This window comes from Neodiprion virginianus, chromosome 2 (genome assembly GCF_021901495.1).
Source record: "Neodiprion virginianus isolate iyNeoVirg1 chromosome 2, iyNeoVirg1.1, whole genome shotgun sequence".
Lineage (NCBI taxonomy): Eukaryota > Metazoa > Arthropoda > Insecta > Hymenoptera > Diprionidae > Neodiprion > Neodiprion virginianus.
Window position 1 is genome coordinate 42,021,945 of NC_060878.1, and position 16,293 is coordinate 42,038,237.

The window sequence follows — 16,293 nt, forward strand, 5'->3', positions numbered from 1 at the left end:
TTCCTTGGTGCCCGTCGAGGTGATTTCTTGCTGTTGCTAAGGTTCCGTTTATCCTACTTGATAGTTACACATCGACGCCTCCGGCTCTGGCTGCGAGACCCGCTACCGATTTCAAGATCTAACAATAAGTACCGGCTGAACGGCAGATGGAAGAAGAATTCTTCAGTGTCGTAACGCAATTGCGTGTCGAAGGTACTTGCCAATGGATCATTATATCGGCCAAACTACGTCAGATTCGCATAATAGTGGATCGACAAACTAATTGCACCTTTTTTTATTCATTCAACGCGGTTCCGACTACTCGCTATGGGATAATTCCGAGGTGTCGTCAGTCTTTCGATAATTCCCTCCGTGTTATGCCAGCTATTTGTAATTCGACGTCTGCCGGTCACCGGTAATTCACCTCATTCTCATAAAACACGCGACTAATCTTGCGGTCACATGCAATAAATTTTACCCGGCTGTCGAGTAATTCTTGGTACTTCCAGCCCGAGCTGAGAGACACGCACGTTATTAATTGGTAGCTACAAATTTCTTTCGTTGTTATGAAGTGAAATGGTTGTATCGACGTGATTAATTAAAGTCCATCATATTTCATACACTTTTTCGTAACTCGTTCGTGCGGTCCAGCGGGACAAAAATAAAGGATGCATAATTTATCGCTGTACAGTAAATTGCAGAAGCTTGTTGTCTAAGTACACGTAGCCTCGAATTTCGGATGCAGTAAATTACGATGGGTGAACAAGACAAGTCCGCGAAAACTGTTCGTAGTTTTTTTTTTTTTTTCTTTTTCTTATCACTATCAACAACGTTTCGTTCTATTTAATACTTACAACGTTACGCGATTTGACAAAAAACACACGTGCACATATCGAATGTACATTGTACAATCACCCGAAAATTTCCCTTTCTTAATAAATTACACGTCTGTATTTTCCCAGTATTGTTATCCAGCTATCATTACGTTACCATAATTGCGGCTGACCAAGGACCCGAAACAATTATACGGTAAAAGCATTTCCAGGATCACTATAAATAGACTTTTCTCGACTGTACCGTGACTGAGCTCTTTTCTACGAATTTTTCATAACATCTTTGTTTAAGTAAACACGTTGTTTTGAAGGCGATTTATGAAAAACAGGGATGGGTATCCAGTTCGGATGGATCTCTTTGCAGTTCCACCTTCTCAACTCGACACTTTTCTAATCAATCCATCAGCTTGCCTACTTCGATCTTACTCGCGGCTCCGCCCAATCTTGCGTTGCAGCAAAGTACCTGTGATTGCGGAGATGACGTTTCGGCTAACCTCTGACGTCCTCACGTACGTACAATATCTGCACACCTTGCGTCACACGTACTATAGGTACCCTATAAATACACCTGGATCGCCAATTGCGTCACGGGGTCAGAAATTCTTTGAAAATACGTGCGACGCGGCGATTAACGGATGGCGGTGATAATCGTGCCGGTCCTTCCGGTTTTTCGAGCTGTGACGTTCGAAAGTTCGGATTCGCCAAATCGCGGCAACGGAGATGCGAGGACGGAGGCTTGTCGGCGGCCGGCGTATGCCGTGTATCCTTTCAAGTATCAAGGCCTTCTGCTCTTGCCACTTCCAGCATCCAGCGCCGAGACCAGGTTCCCGATAACCGAGAATGTGCGGCACTTGCTTCACGTCACCGGTACAATGCTATGGAAATTCCGCTGCCACGATCCATTGCCTTATCTAGATCACTGACTGGTTTTTACACCGGCTCATATCGAGCCAAGGTATCAATAATCGTACTTCCGGCTCCCGCTTATGTCGCGACGGGTTTCTCACCCGCGAACTCAACTCTGCGCACACTGGGCGCTGGGTTTCCCTCGCACGATCGTAAATTCGAGGGGATAGTCAATCAGATCGCCGATAAGTCAACCGGATGTACCGTTCCCGAACTATTTGTTGGATATCGGTGAAGTTTCTGGTTGGATTGAGCGAAAACGAGCCGGCATAGTTCGAAAAGAGTCATTTAATCGAGGCGGTGGATGGAAAGAGCGAGCTAGCTGAAACATTTACAGGTTCGATTCGGACAAAACTCAAGGTGGCAAAGTGTTTTCGGTCACTCTGAGGTCATTTTTGCCGATCGTACGATCGAGGACTCGAACGAAAGTGATCTTTGTAAATGGATTAGCTCGCGATCCCGCGTCGCTTGAATAAACCAAACGGAATTATCGCGGAATCTTTTTTCCCCGTGTGTAAATCCTCGGCGATTCCTGTTACAGCTACAAAGCTACAAATACGCACTTATAACGTTGTGCGAGTTTTAGTTCGAGAAATGGAAAAGCACAATTCCATTGAAATCACGGTGGAAACAAGTACGCATACCTGCCTATATACCGCTTTTTCGAAATGGAAAGCCGGAGACGCGAAGCTGGGATATTCGGTTTACAAATCGAATCGCTGTGCAAGCGGAGCTCAGTCCCGAGTATCGTAATCAGAGAAATTTGTACGATCTGAATTTCCATTCCGGAGCTAGACCATATGTAACAAATGTCAAAACTCGCGGAAAAAAAAACCGGACGTTAGATTTAGAATGAAATAATCTGCGCGCTAGCTTCAATTTCCAACATCTCGGCCGTCTAACACAACCTGATTAACCGGTGACGTACTCTTGCGCTTTCATGATAATAATTACGCTCCGAATGATCACGGAAGTATCTTGAACAAAGGTCGGCAACGCGCAACAGGGAATTGGTGATCTTCGAGGCTTGATGAGCCATCATTTTCTTCTCCATGCGCCGTTGCCATTACATCCGTGATCCGTTTTTATGGCAAACCTCGCCGATACCTGTCGTGCATCAATTAATCAAAATTGTTGACATTTCCACGATAACGTTCGCGTTCCGCATTTGACGCTGGTAGTCTTCGTACCATTTCTTCATCTCAATAACACGGCACTCGAAAATCTTGCCGGTCGCCCTTGCCAGTTTAATTAACCGAAAACGATCGGCCGATCGCTTCTTCGTGACTTCGTTCGCAAACAATTGTAGAAGATCGATACACCAAAAATGATAATATCTTACGCGTGGCGTTACACAATAACCGAGTGCAATTATTTCCTCGATGCAAATGAATCGATTAACGCAGCCTTGAATACTAGGATTTCAACGGTGTGCCCAGAGGCTCGGCCATGTTAATCATGTCGTAATAAAACAAACTCGGAAGGCATGAAGAATAGCTTTTTAATTACAGGTTAAACGCATGAATCACCGGGTGGCAGGTAGCGTGATACTTAATATTCTAGTTAACTCGCATCTGTTTGTTTAATTGACCCGTCGCTGGAACGATACAAACAGCCGTCCGTATTTATACTTCAAACATGAGAATTAGAGTAAACAGGTTCCTCGAAATAGATCTGAATTCATGCTTGCGCCTAGCGCATTAATTGTAACGTTTGAAATCGACAAGCGTTTTTACTAAAAAATCAGAATCCTAGCATCGTCGTGGAAAAATTAGAGAAATCTGAATCAGCCGGTGTGTTAGCTGAACGAAACACCAAGTTTCACACGTCTGATTCACAAACGGTTTCTGTTTTTCACTCCCGTGAACTATGCAATGCAATCCAATTTATGTGAATAAAGTATTAATTATTATCATCGTCTTACTTACCGACTACCTAATTCATGTAAGTGAAAGATAAATGAATATTTCAACCTGTAATCAAAAAATCTTTTGAACGAAACTGTAAATTATCGAAAAAGTTTTCCGCTTTCAATACTACACATTGAAATTTACAATATTTTGGTTTCAAATGCGCGACCGATTGATCGATTAACTTTTATCGATTCAATCGAGTCGTATTTTCGATCATCACTTCCGACTCGATTCATCGACGCATCCCTTATCTTTAGTTCAGTGGCCACCGCTAAATTCGGCACTTGACGGGTATTCCTGACGCCAGTTCCGTTTCGCGCGGCACGAATAAAACCGGACCGGTCCATTCGGAGATCAGCTTCTGATTAACGAGTGTTGAGATGCAGGATACGTGTAGCCGGTGAAGTGAAGTAGTGATTTTTCATTGATAGAGCGTAATTCGCACACCTTTCGAATATCGATACACCGGTGCAGTAGAGCTCGGGCAGGTTGCAGCTGACTTTGCGATTACAGATATGCAACGTTAGCGTGATTCATTGCGGTTAATCGACTAGGTTTTCCCTTCGATCGCGCTTTTGAGCCTTTATTAATTATTTCCAGGTAGGCAGCTCGGTCGGCGTGTGAAACAAGATTAACTTTTTCGAACAAAGTATCGCAATTACTCGCCTATCCCGCAGCTGCGCCTAAATCACCTTGGGAATGAAAAAAAAAGACATTGTTGTTCAAGCTTTTGGCAAAGTTTCGCGTTAATGAATCGATGAAAAAAAAAAAAAAAAAAGAACTGTACGCTCAGCTTCCATTTCTCGAGGCAGCCGCACACGCCGGTCCCGATGGTCAAATCCTGCAAATGGATCAGGGTCAACCGAACCTATCCAATCGATTCTACTTCGGTAGTGACACAGTCGATGCACACTGTGGTTTTCAACCACAACAAAATGTCCTGAAAATTTCCTACGTGTGGTCCGAATACCGAGGCGTTGTCAAAACGCTTCACCTAACGATCACATAATTACGAAATGTCGCACGAATCAGGTGACGTACCGATCCCGAAGAGGTCTTGAGGATTTCGTGAGCCGAATCCCGTGAAAATATCACGCACGACGCGCGTATCGGGAGCCTTTGAAATTCCTTGCATGTTCAGGAAAAATTGGTCCAACGTCAAAAGTTTCCCAATCGCGTTAACCGATACCTGGGAGTGTATCCGCCTCACGTTTATCTGATTAATAGCCGTGTTTATGGGACAAAGTGGTTCTGGTCCCAATTAAAGGTCACGAGCCCGGACAAAGTGGTAAAAAATGTGCGTAAAGAACGGCTGGGCATTGAACGCGATCTGCGATAAATCAATCTGCAGTCGGTTACCGCGGCCCGTGGTCGTTAGTGCAGAAACGTTGGTCAAATGGTAACACGGTGAAAAGTTTCATGGAAACAGTGAAGCAGCCGACTGGAAAACCGGTATCGAATCGTTGCAGCCTGCAACCGGATGCGGATCTTCCCGTGATGAGGACACCATTCGTACAGACCTCGAGTCCATTGTTTGCGCCTGATTCGGCGAGCCGTTTATATGACGGTTATCGCGAGCTTTCGGTACGGGGTTTGCGTGCTTCTGACGCGAAGAACACTCGGTCAATCAGCCCGGTCGATTTTTAATAATTACACATGTCCTGCACCGCGCACTTTCCGACCCTTAGCCTCGCGGTGATTCCTATGCGCAGACGTTATTTCAACCTCGGGCATTACTGTTTCGTTGCTGGAAGAGTTGCGTTCAATATTTCGGTTCATTGATGAAATTTTGCGGTTTTGTAAGAACTTGGTCTGCAAACCTTGCCTATCTTACACGTGTTTTTACCAAACGTCACTTGGATCGTTCGACTTGAGTGATTCTTTTCGCATGTGGGCACAGACTCGTCGCTGCCTTTCCGCATGTTTTTATATTTCGCATTTACAAAGCGATGTCTGTAGTGTAATTGAATCGGAGTCACCCAACTAGTGGAAAAAATAAGTATACGAGAGTCGAAATGAAAAAAAATATTCGAAGAAAAGTAAACAATCTGTATTAAATTATAGGCTGAACGGGACTGTTGTCTTACCGTTATAATTTTTTCTACTTAAATCGAGCGCCGGTAAGAAACACTGATCCAGCTTGATTCTTCGAAAATGATGTTGCAATTGGAATTTCCACGCTTTACAACAGAGAGTATAACGCAAAAGGTGATATCGGACTAGTTTTTCTCCAGTCAAATGCGGGCGTGAATCGGTGAATAAAGTCAGGCGATATCAGAAGCTCGCACAAGCTTTGACAATTTTTTTCAGTGCTGAGAATTTCACTCGGGCAATTTCAAAGAAAAAAATTTGTTCCAAGAGGTCACGCTAATGGAAAACGACGAACTGAGTTATATATTTAGCGAACCAGTCGGTGTCTCGTGAGTCATACCCTCCCTAAATAAGTATGTAACAAAAATTAAATAATCGCGGAGAATTCTTGCCGATTCTGTTATTCGATGCGATTTTACCAGTCTTTTCCAACATTCAAGCATTCGCGTAATATCCATATACCTATTGTATACCTAAATATGTCACAGTTACCACAAATCGGGTCGTCGGAAAGAAGTCGAAAAAACACCAGACTTATCTTTCTCGGTGCGCGAACAACGTGTCTCGTTAGTTATCACTTTCGCGTTACAAATGCAATACTTTCAATGTCGGACCGATTATCAACATTGTATTTCATTTCCGATTGTCATAGACTGTTGTTGCTATTACACGAGTATAATTACTCGAAGCCGGGCAATTGAGGTCAATGCTTTTATATTTATGGTTTTTGTTCATGAACGTTCGCCGTTAGACACGCTCTTTGCTACCGATTATCGAGTGCAGGGGTATCGCTCGGCTTTGACGCCGGGCCAGTCCTCGCGATTCTAATGTGAAAACGCGCGAATCGAGCGTGGCCAAGTTCTAGTCGGGACCGTGTAATCGCGATGCCATTGAAACGGAGAAACAGAACAGCTGGAAAAAAAAAACAAATAAAAATACAGAGACCGCACGAATATATCTATAAAATGTCGATCGACAACTGATACGGCATTTATTGATTGAAAATCACCTGGAGGGTATCAAGGAGGAAAGTTGCCGAGGATTTCTTAACGTGTCTTTCCTCTCTCTCTCCCTTCGGCGTTGCACTTAAAACACCATCATTATAGGAGAACCTGCGTCACGCATTGACGTCAATCTCGCCTCGAGGCGTTACTTTTCCTCCTCTGCAGACTTGGGCAAACCTTTTTATGCCAATTCGCGATCTGGCGATGTACGGAATTCACGGTATCGCCGTTTATAATCTTACCTACGCGTGGAGTTCTGTGAAAAGCTAATGGACCCAATTTTCCTCGAGTTCTTACCAAGAAGGGAACAAGCGCTTTAATCTCGGACCTTGAATAATCGCCCATCGAACGTGAACTCGATGCACAGACGTCGCATCTTCTCTCGCCGGATCGACAGATCGAAGATCGTTACGTCGAAACGAGCTTTCTATGGTCCTGCGATAGCAAAGCTTGCGACAAACGGCCACACTTTTTGCGCAAAATATAACGAATTTCACCTTTGTACGCGCGTTACAGGACATACTTTTATTTCCAACGCTGAGAACATCCGGGTGCGTTGGCCCCCGTGTTCCGGAACGTTCAGTCCGACGTATAACCGGAGAGTATCGCGGAGCATAAGAAGTGGAAGAGAATCGTGAAAAAGAGGATAACGCGACGCCGGTCGCTTGATTATGGGATATAATTGCGCTAATCTGTATAATAAAAGGGAAACTATAAATCCTGAACCCCGGATGAAAGCAAAGGATTATATCTTGTTTCTGGATTCGAGGAGCGCCGGTCACGAAATCGGTCTCGTGACTGAACGTATTATTATATTACACGTATAGCTAGCCTGGTGGACAAAAAATTGCAACGCCACGCCGAGTAAGAAGTGTTATGAATGAGTTTCTTGTCCGCTCGTCTGACGCACGGGGAAGAATAAGTGCAGAGGCGTTATAAATTCCCGAAACGTCGCGCTGTCCGTTCTTCCTGCTTGTACAACGGCCCACGGTCGGCAAAATTCGGGTCTTAAGTTGAAAGTACGTTAAAAAGTGTGAGCCGACTGCGGTGATGGTCGTTTCTCTCTTTTCCATTTATTCGGTCTTTTCTTTCTCTTCTCCTTTTGTGCTTTAGTTACCGCGATGTTGTCCGTCGATACTCGCCTTGAACATTACCGCAGTTGCCAAGCCGCAAGGCTTTGGTTTCGCAGTGACGTTCTCGGCGGATGCTCGATAAGCAAAATTTACACGTCTTCGTAAATAATTAGGGTAAGTAAACGCGATGTAACGTAATAGCGAGATTACTATAAACATTGCGAAAAAGATGGGGCAATGCGAAGAGTTTTACCGCGATCTGCGTACACCGGCTTCTAGAAATGTTCGTGATTTATATCAACGGAGGGATAAGAGCCAGCTTCGTGTTTTATAGCCAATGGCGATCGGCCTCGGAAATACGAGAAGAAGACGGAATGGTGTTCATTCAGTCGGCAGGAAATAAAGTGAGAGTCTGTCAATATTACGTGCCGACATGCGTGCGCGGCATAATTATGAGAGAGGGGATTGAGAATTTTATGTAACTTGTACGACTTTAAAAATGGAATGAAACAGGTGCGCATTACAGATGCAGACACTTCACTCCGACCGTCCGAGACTTATGCCTCCCGCAATAAGACGTGAAAAAACTCCGAGAAAGTTGACAACGTTACGAATCTGTTATTTTCCATCCCAATCTCTATCTCTCGTTTGAAATCATTTTTTACTGCAAGAATTGTCCGAGTTAACTTTCGGGGAGCATTTCGTCTACGTTATAGCGCTTCGGTCAATAAAAGATTGTAGAATCAATTTCGTAATACTTGCGAAACGAAAATTTCACCGTCGGTAATCGCAACTTCAAACCGACCAGATACTCGGCCCTAGGTATAAATCAAATATACGCGATGAATTAAACAAAAATTAAACGGTAAATTCGTGGTTATAAAAGTGCAGGTACGCTGCGAAGTAATTGAGTTTGTAAAATTTCGAAACCAATCCGCGGGGTCGTAAGCGAAGATCATTCGCGCAACCGGGTATAAAACCTACCTCGAACGGAACGCGTCAGCAATGATTCGTATCGCAAAAATCACACTACGTACAAGCTTATAAAATTAATTAGCGAAAACTTCTATCCGTTACGCTCTGGGATTGTGTATTAATTTCTGAGTCACGTCTTAATACACTTTCAGGGTGAACCCAGCCTTTGTACGAGGCGAACTAAGGACAGCTGTCATTGCCATTATACTCTTACTGTACCGGCATTGTTATGCCGATTTTCCATTGTTATTAACCACTCTGCACCTGCGAATGGAAAAGCCATCGACGCGATAAAACGACAATAATAATAATAATAATAATAATAACAACAACAATAATATTAAAAATAATAATAATAATAATAACAAGAATAATAATAATTGACAGTAAAGGTACGGATCATGCGAAATAGAACCGAATCGAGTTGGTGATGAGCATAATGAAAACATTCATGGAATTGAATTGACTGTAACTGAAACTGCAAAATCTCTGTTGTTGTCGACTATTCTTGGGTTATCGCTGTCGCTTGTTCCACCGTTCATTGGGGTCATGACGAAATATCTTGTTCCTCGACTTTTTGCGAATTATTATTGAAGTTCGCTTTGGACAGGAGTAAACAAATTGTATCGGATTGATTTTTAGCGCATGGTTATATAAATTCATTGCAGACGGCCGATAGTGATATTTACCTGCGTGGCAACCTCATTCCAATCAACCCGAGGCATGATAAATCCCTGAGGTGTTATCGCTGGATAAATGACGGACCGTAAAGGTACGGGAAGTAGGTTCGTTTCATTAGCAATTGCAACGCCAGCGTCATGTAAACTCGTTTCCAAACTCTTGCAAAACCGAAGTCATGCTCTGTTTGACCCGGACCCTGGCCTAGTGAGACCGGGGTGGATACCGATCGTGGCTACGTAGGTACAAGTTTGTGCATTCGCAGAGCGTTGCTGGCTTCGACGCGGCGAACTCGCGCCTTTGCGGTCGGACGGATGTGGCGAAAACTGCAGGATGCGCGGAACCTACTTTGCTTCGAGTAATATAATTACCGCCGCACTATTCTCGATGATTACTTATCTTTCCACCTACGGTGAGCCGGGGTGTCCGATCGGTGGTCGAGGATCGCTTTCTCAGGAAATAAAAATCGACGCTTCTTCGATACGAAGAGAGAGAGAACGTATAATTACTTTGATTCATTGCACGAAAGCTGGCGAGTGAAACGCAAGAAGCGCTTCGTCGTATTTTTAAACTGCTTCGAGTTGATCGGCGACGCAGGCGCGGATAACTGCTGATGAAAAAATACAGATTATTGCACATTCGTTGACTCGACAACGAGACTGACGTTCAAAGGTCCGAGAGTCGCGCGAAAATGAGCAGATTTTTATTTGAACACGTATGCGTTCACCAGATTTCTAGGAGTTGTCAGGTGTGCTAGTGAGAAAGCTTAACGAACATTTTCATTTTATTCCTCGTTTGCGATCCGACAAGCGGAAGCCGCAACAAAGCCGCTCTGCAATTTCGATCCCAAATTTATTTTCATTTCAACGACGAAACGAGCGGACCGAGATGGTCGTGGACCAGGGGCAGGGATCGGTCAATGTTACGTTTCCTGGACTGACGCATACTTGTAATCCGCGTAATATCTTACCGTCCCTCACGCTCGTGCACGTACAATAATTGCGTCCAATACGAGCGGTGATTACCGACCGTTTTGTTCCAGCAATTAAGGTATTTGCTTTGCAACAGCGTGTACCGAAGGTGAATATACATGTAATAATTAATAATCTCGAAGGCGGGAATCGGAACCGAAGATAATTAGCCGAATGGTAAGGAAAGCAATATCTTATAAAAACTGACCAGGGTCGTCGATCACGCGGGCGTAGGAATGTGCTTAATGCGACATGACATGGACACGGTTATCAGCCAGGAATTTGTGCAGCCTCGCCTTAGTTGTATTCGGGAACCTGGCGCGGGAGTGACAATAAAAATGTGCCCATTTTTCGCACACTCAAACCGGGGAAAATTCGCAGAAAATTCCATCACGTCGGTTTTTCTTTTTAACTCGTCTCCGTAGTTTCATTCAAAGTGAAACTCCCGTTCAATTCGAAATCTGATATCCTATTCTTGATTCTAAAAATTCGGTGCAAAATTGATCGCACATCCCACGAAGCTTAAAAAAACTGTTTCTTGCAGACCTGTATAATCGACACCGTCCGTGTCACGACGATCGGCTTCGTCGGGTGAACGGCCATTTGTTGTCGATCGGCCATTGCAGCCTCGCCGATGAGAACGTAAGCCGTGAAACTCTTGGAGGTTTAGGCGCTGGATCCTTGGCAAATTTTTCGGTAGTTGTAACAGCTCCAGCGGTGTAAAGGTAAACTCTTCCGTGGCGACGATCTTTATCGAGAGATATCCAGCCGAGCAAAAGGATCATGCACGTGACCATGAGGCGTTTTATTCGAATCGCAGCTGATCCGGCGCGGCAGCGAAATTGGTTATTCAACCGAAAAGTCCTTCTCCGCAAACCGCCAACAACTCTGGCCTTCGCGATCCTTGCCTGATCGAACTAGGTTCCCGATCCTTTTTTCTCCTCCTTTTTTCAATTCCCCTTTTTTTCATTTGGAGGTTAGTAAAAAGAAAAAGAAAAAAAAGAAATCCCCGAAACAAATGCGTCGCCGTGTATAAATTCACGTTTGATAATGTGCTACTTATCAGGGTTAGAATCAGTGCCTCCGTAATGAGTAACGGGTTTTTTGTTGAACGTAGCATACATTATACATAATGTATGCATATGTTTGTACTTTTATAATTTGTGCATGCATGTTTTCATATTTTAATTGTATTATGAATAAAACATCCGATTTCGAATTGGCCAATTAGTAGCAGCAACCGAGTTGTGATTTGCAAGTTCGGAATAAAACAGATCAGGCATGAAGATTACTGTAGTCAAATCTATCGTTGCGATTATCACCCGTGTAAGAACAAAATACTAATAAAGCGGAAGGCAAAAATTGCTCGTATGCCGGAATATTTGTGAAGGTGTTGCTAGCGGCTAAAGAATCTAACGACGTACGATTTTTATCCGAAACACAACTCTCTGGTCTGCCGTAGGTACAAACGAAAAGTGAAAATTGTAACAAACAAAGAGATCATAAATAAGACGCGTAAATAAAAAATTATCGACTCGCACGTTCGAAAAGATGTACCGATCTATAGCTGAAGTACAAGACAAGTAATGATAAGAAAACACAAATGACACATAAATGCTCATGAATGATAAAATAACAAGATTGTACGGGTTTGATCGGATCGATTCTAATCGCCTGAGCTGTATTTCCAGTTTATCCAGTTTTCTAATATTCACACGGCTGCGACAGTTTCTGTGTTTTTTGTATCAATTTTTTTTTCGCATTGATTTTTTGCCGTCGTTTTCTTTTTCCTATTTATTTACGCATGTTAATGTATTTTTTTTTTTTTTTTTTCGATCGATCTGTGTTTCATTGCCGTGCCACGCCCACCTCAATCAGAGGCTCACCTGGACTGCTACGGGAAACGGACAAACGACAACCGAGCGATTTCTGCACGTTCTCAGCCTGTTGTCAGATCCCGATAAATTATAACGTCGGATGTACGAATTACATAAGTGATACGTAATCCGCATCACGTATAATTGCCGTCCACGTTGCGCAATGCAGTGATTATTATAGGTAATCAAACGCGTCGGAAGTCTTCGATACGCGTGTATCCGTAACTCGAGTTTTGGCCTAAGTGAAAAGGTTGAAAGAGCCTTTCACCGGTAGTAAAGTACCATCGATATAGTCTGCCTGCTAAGCTATCGAACATCTTACCGACGAACCTGCGCAAGCAAAGTTGGATTTTTCCCGCAAGCATGCGCGTAATTTTTTCCTTTTCTTTCTTCTCGGTAGTGCGAAACGCCTGCTTTCAAAACTCGAGGTTCACCTTGCCGAAGATTGCTCCGCTTCGGTCAAATCCGACACAGAAAAATGCCGGATGATCTTTGCTGCGTGCTTCAAACGAATATTCATGGATACGGGGCGGAAGCTCTGGTGGAAAATATTTACCCTAGCTTGCCGTGTAAGCAAATAACACACGCCCATCGGGTAAGACGGTTTCTCACGCGTCAGAAAATTGTCGATTGAACGGAGAAGAATTTAACGATACCGGGTGACAGACTTGCGAACTTTGAAAGCTGACGGAATTTCTTCTTTGCGAGCGTTCGACAAATCATTTCCGTCAAATCGTGTCGATCCTTGAAGCGCCTGCTAACGACCGATCAAACATTGCCGCAGTATTGCACTCGGATTTGAGTCGTTGGTATCTGATATCATTCTTCTTATACGGAAGCGAAGAGTTATACAAGGACGCCGACAAATGGCGGGGGTGTGCATGTCTCTCGGCGATCGGCGTGCGGACTTAACGATGAAATAATAAATGGTAAGTCGATGAATAATGGATCTGGTCGAGTGGCGAGCAGGACGGCTGATGTGGCACGGAGGCATAGAGGCGAGAAAGGCGGCGCAGGATTGCAGGGCTCCAGGATCTGACGATGAGCCGATCGCATTTGCATCTCGGCGCAATTACGGAAACAAGTGAGATAATTAAAAAAACCGCAACATTGTGGCGGCAGGTTGTGCAACAATAATATCCGCGCGATGCGGAAATATGCTATTTGCCAAGATGCGCCAGAAGTCGAAAGTGAAAAATGATGAGAATGATGAAAATGACGAGCTCCTCCAGCCTCCGGTATCCACCCGGTTTTTCCTTGAACTTAGAAACGGTAGGCAGCGGGAAATTATATTTTTTATCTTCTCCGGCTGAGCAGAGACGATGAACGTATTATCGAGCGATCCAGTAGCTGCGGCAAGCCGCGCTCGATCGCTCTAAGGAGAGGGTATTAGAAACTCAGAAATCACATATCGTATAGCTGTGATATAACAGCATGCAACCGAGGTGTGCTGGATAACCTTGGCGAGATTAACTTCTTGCGACAAAGGGGCAAAGAAATGCAAATATCCAGCCGATCGCTCATTATTATCACTAATCGAAGAACAGGTGAAACCGGGTTCGGTCGAACCTATAGCCGGGAAAGGTGCACCGATTTCGTCGAAACGCTTTCCCGACACGCGATACGTTCTCTTCTCTTTTTCTTGACACCGTCGTCCTACGGCGAGGACTATCTCGATGAAACGCGTGAACCAGCCTGGAGAAAGTTCAGCGCCATCGTTTCAGAGCCTTTGATCGAACTCCACCGGCGCAGGTCGAAGTGACCGGATGTTATTCGGGATGCCGTCTGAGCTTCTGATCCCGACAAGCCGCAGCTCCTGCCGAATCGTGAAGCCTCGCGAAGTTGAGCTTCGCGGCCTACGTGACTGTTCGCGTAATATTTGCGGGGCGAAAATTCTACAGTGTACGCGATGTCTGAAGTCGTGCTACACGTTAAAGCCAAGGCGAACGGTAATCGTCGATTAACAGCGATGGGATTCGACGTTGACGAGAACCCTGCAGCGTGTGCCGAGGCGAATCGAATCTCGCTCGTATCTCGATCGATGATCTTCCAAGGCTCCCGCGATGAACTCGCCGACATCGCCGATATCTGCGCTGCCATTGCCTTGGGCAGGACCGGTATAATATTATACAACCACGGCGAACAACGAACGTTTCTGGGTTAAGGAGCGGAACGATTCGATGATCAAAGATTCACCGATTCGTTAATTAATTTATACACATTTTTATAATCAGTTCTACGCGTGTCTTCACATTCGGGTGCGAACTACCGACCGTCGGAGTTGAACAGGATCGACGTCGACCGCTGCTTCGATTCTTCAGCCTGCATTGATACTTTAGCCATTGTTTCTCATTTTTTTTTCTTCGTCTCCTCACTCGCAATCAGTATAAACTGGGATTCGATCAGTCTGTTTATTTTTTTTTATAATAAATTTTAACGAGTCAGTAGCGAATGAAATTGTGTGACAGTACGTCATGAGAAATTTTCCACTGTTAGAGAATTGTAAGGGGGGCTACAGCTTGGACGGTCTATGACCGTATTACATATTTTTAGTAGTTTTTTTTTCGAGAAAATGAAAATACTCAAAGCAATTCGAGTTTGAGGGCTTTATTATTTCTAGTTTGAAAAACAGTTTAGAATTTTTTTATTGAAATCAATAACGAAATGGTGGCATGGCGCATATAAGTAGCTTGAGGGTTTTTGCGATGGCGCATCTCCTGACGTCACTGTCCAACTTGTTACGGATGGAAAGAAATTTTTGACGTTAAAACACCTTTCGGATTTGAGCTCGAAACCCAAATGTTGAAAAAAAAATTTCAAAAGTACACGATTACGGACATATGATTTCATTCTTCGACCACGAAATTGCTAAAAGAATTTGTATAAAAGAGTGTTTGAGACTGACAAAAATCTAGCCACCGGCTCGAATGGGCAAAGAAGTTTTATAAATTGTGTCGAAAATTTCAAGTCGATGGGATAAAAATTGAGCAAGGAATCTGCGCCACCGGATTGAAAACGTCGACGTTCGCTACTTGTATGTACCATGTCACAATTTTGTTATTGATTTCAATGAAAAAATTATATAACGTTCCTAAAACTATAAATAATAAACTCCTCAAACTGAAATCATTCCGAGTGTTTTCTCCCCTTAAAAGTGTATTGCGATTCGTCACTGGATAGACGATAAAATTATGCCACGAACACTTCATCTTTATCCTGCAAACCTATGGAAGACGTGCTAATCACAGTTTCATCTATAATCATACAGATCCACACGACGCGCAACATAAGCGATTGTAATTGATCTGTAAGATACCTGTTACCCTTCAAAGATCTTATTTTTCCTTCCGGATCCTTAAATGTAAGGATTCTTACTCCGATCTTTATTAGTCGCTAAGAAGTTTGTCGACCTTCCGTATACCTATAACAGGCTTCCAAAGATTGAATTCCTCGGTGAAAGTGATCAGAAAAGACGAAACGTCTATTTAGCCTTTAATATTTTGAGCTATGATATTTTACCAAAGATATTGAATGCCAAATAGGTATTTGATCCTTTCTTCTCACCTCCACCCACGAATCCCATCTTCTCAAGAAATTCTCGCTCGGGAATCGCAACTCATCTATAATATGCTTCGTGTAATCTGACGATTCGCCGCTGATATCCGCGAAGGGACGCATGGATCGAAAAAGACATCACACTGCGGTAAAGCGGAACGACCGTGTAACTGACGATTAGCGCTGGACGACTAGCTCTCCAGCATGCATAGGCATAGATATTTTAGTTGGTATATCGCACGGAACTGATCACCGCGAGGCAAAAAAGTAGCCCGGTTGTAGAGACAAGCAACGTCGCGGGAGTGCATTCATTGGTCGGTCTTATTGTGAGAGGCGTGAATCACCTTTCGTTCTATTAGCATTGAAGCCTTGTGTCGGTTTATTGTACCGGTGACTGGCGATTACAACGAACGCAACTTAGAAATCTGCCTCTTTCTC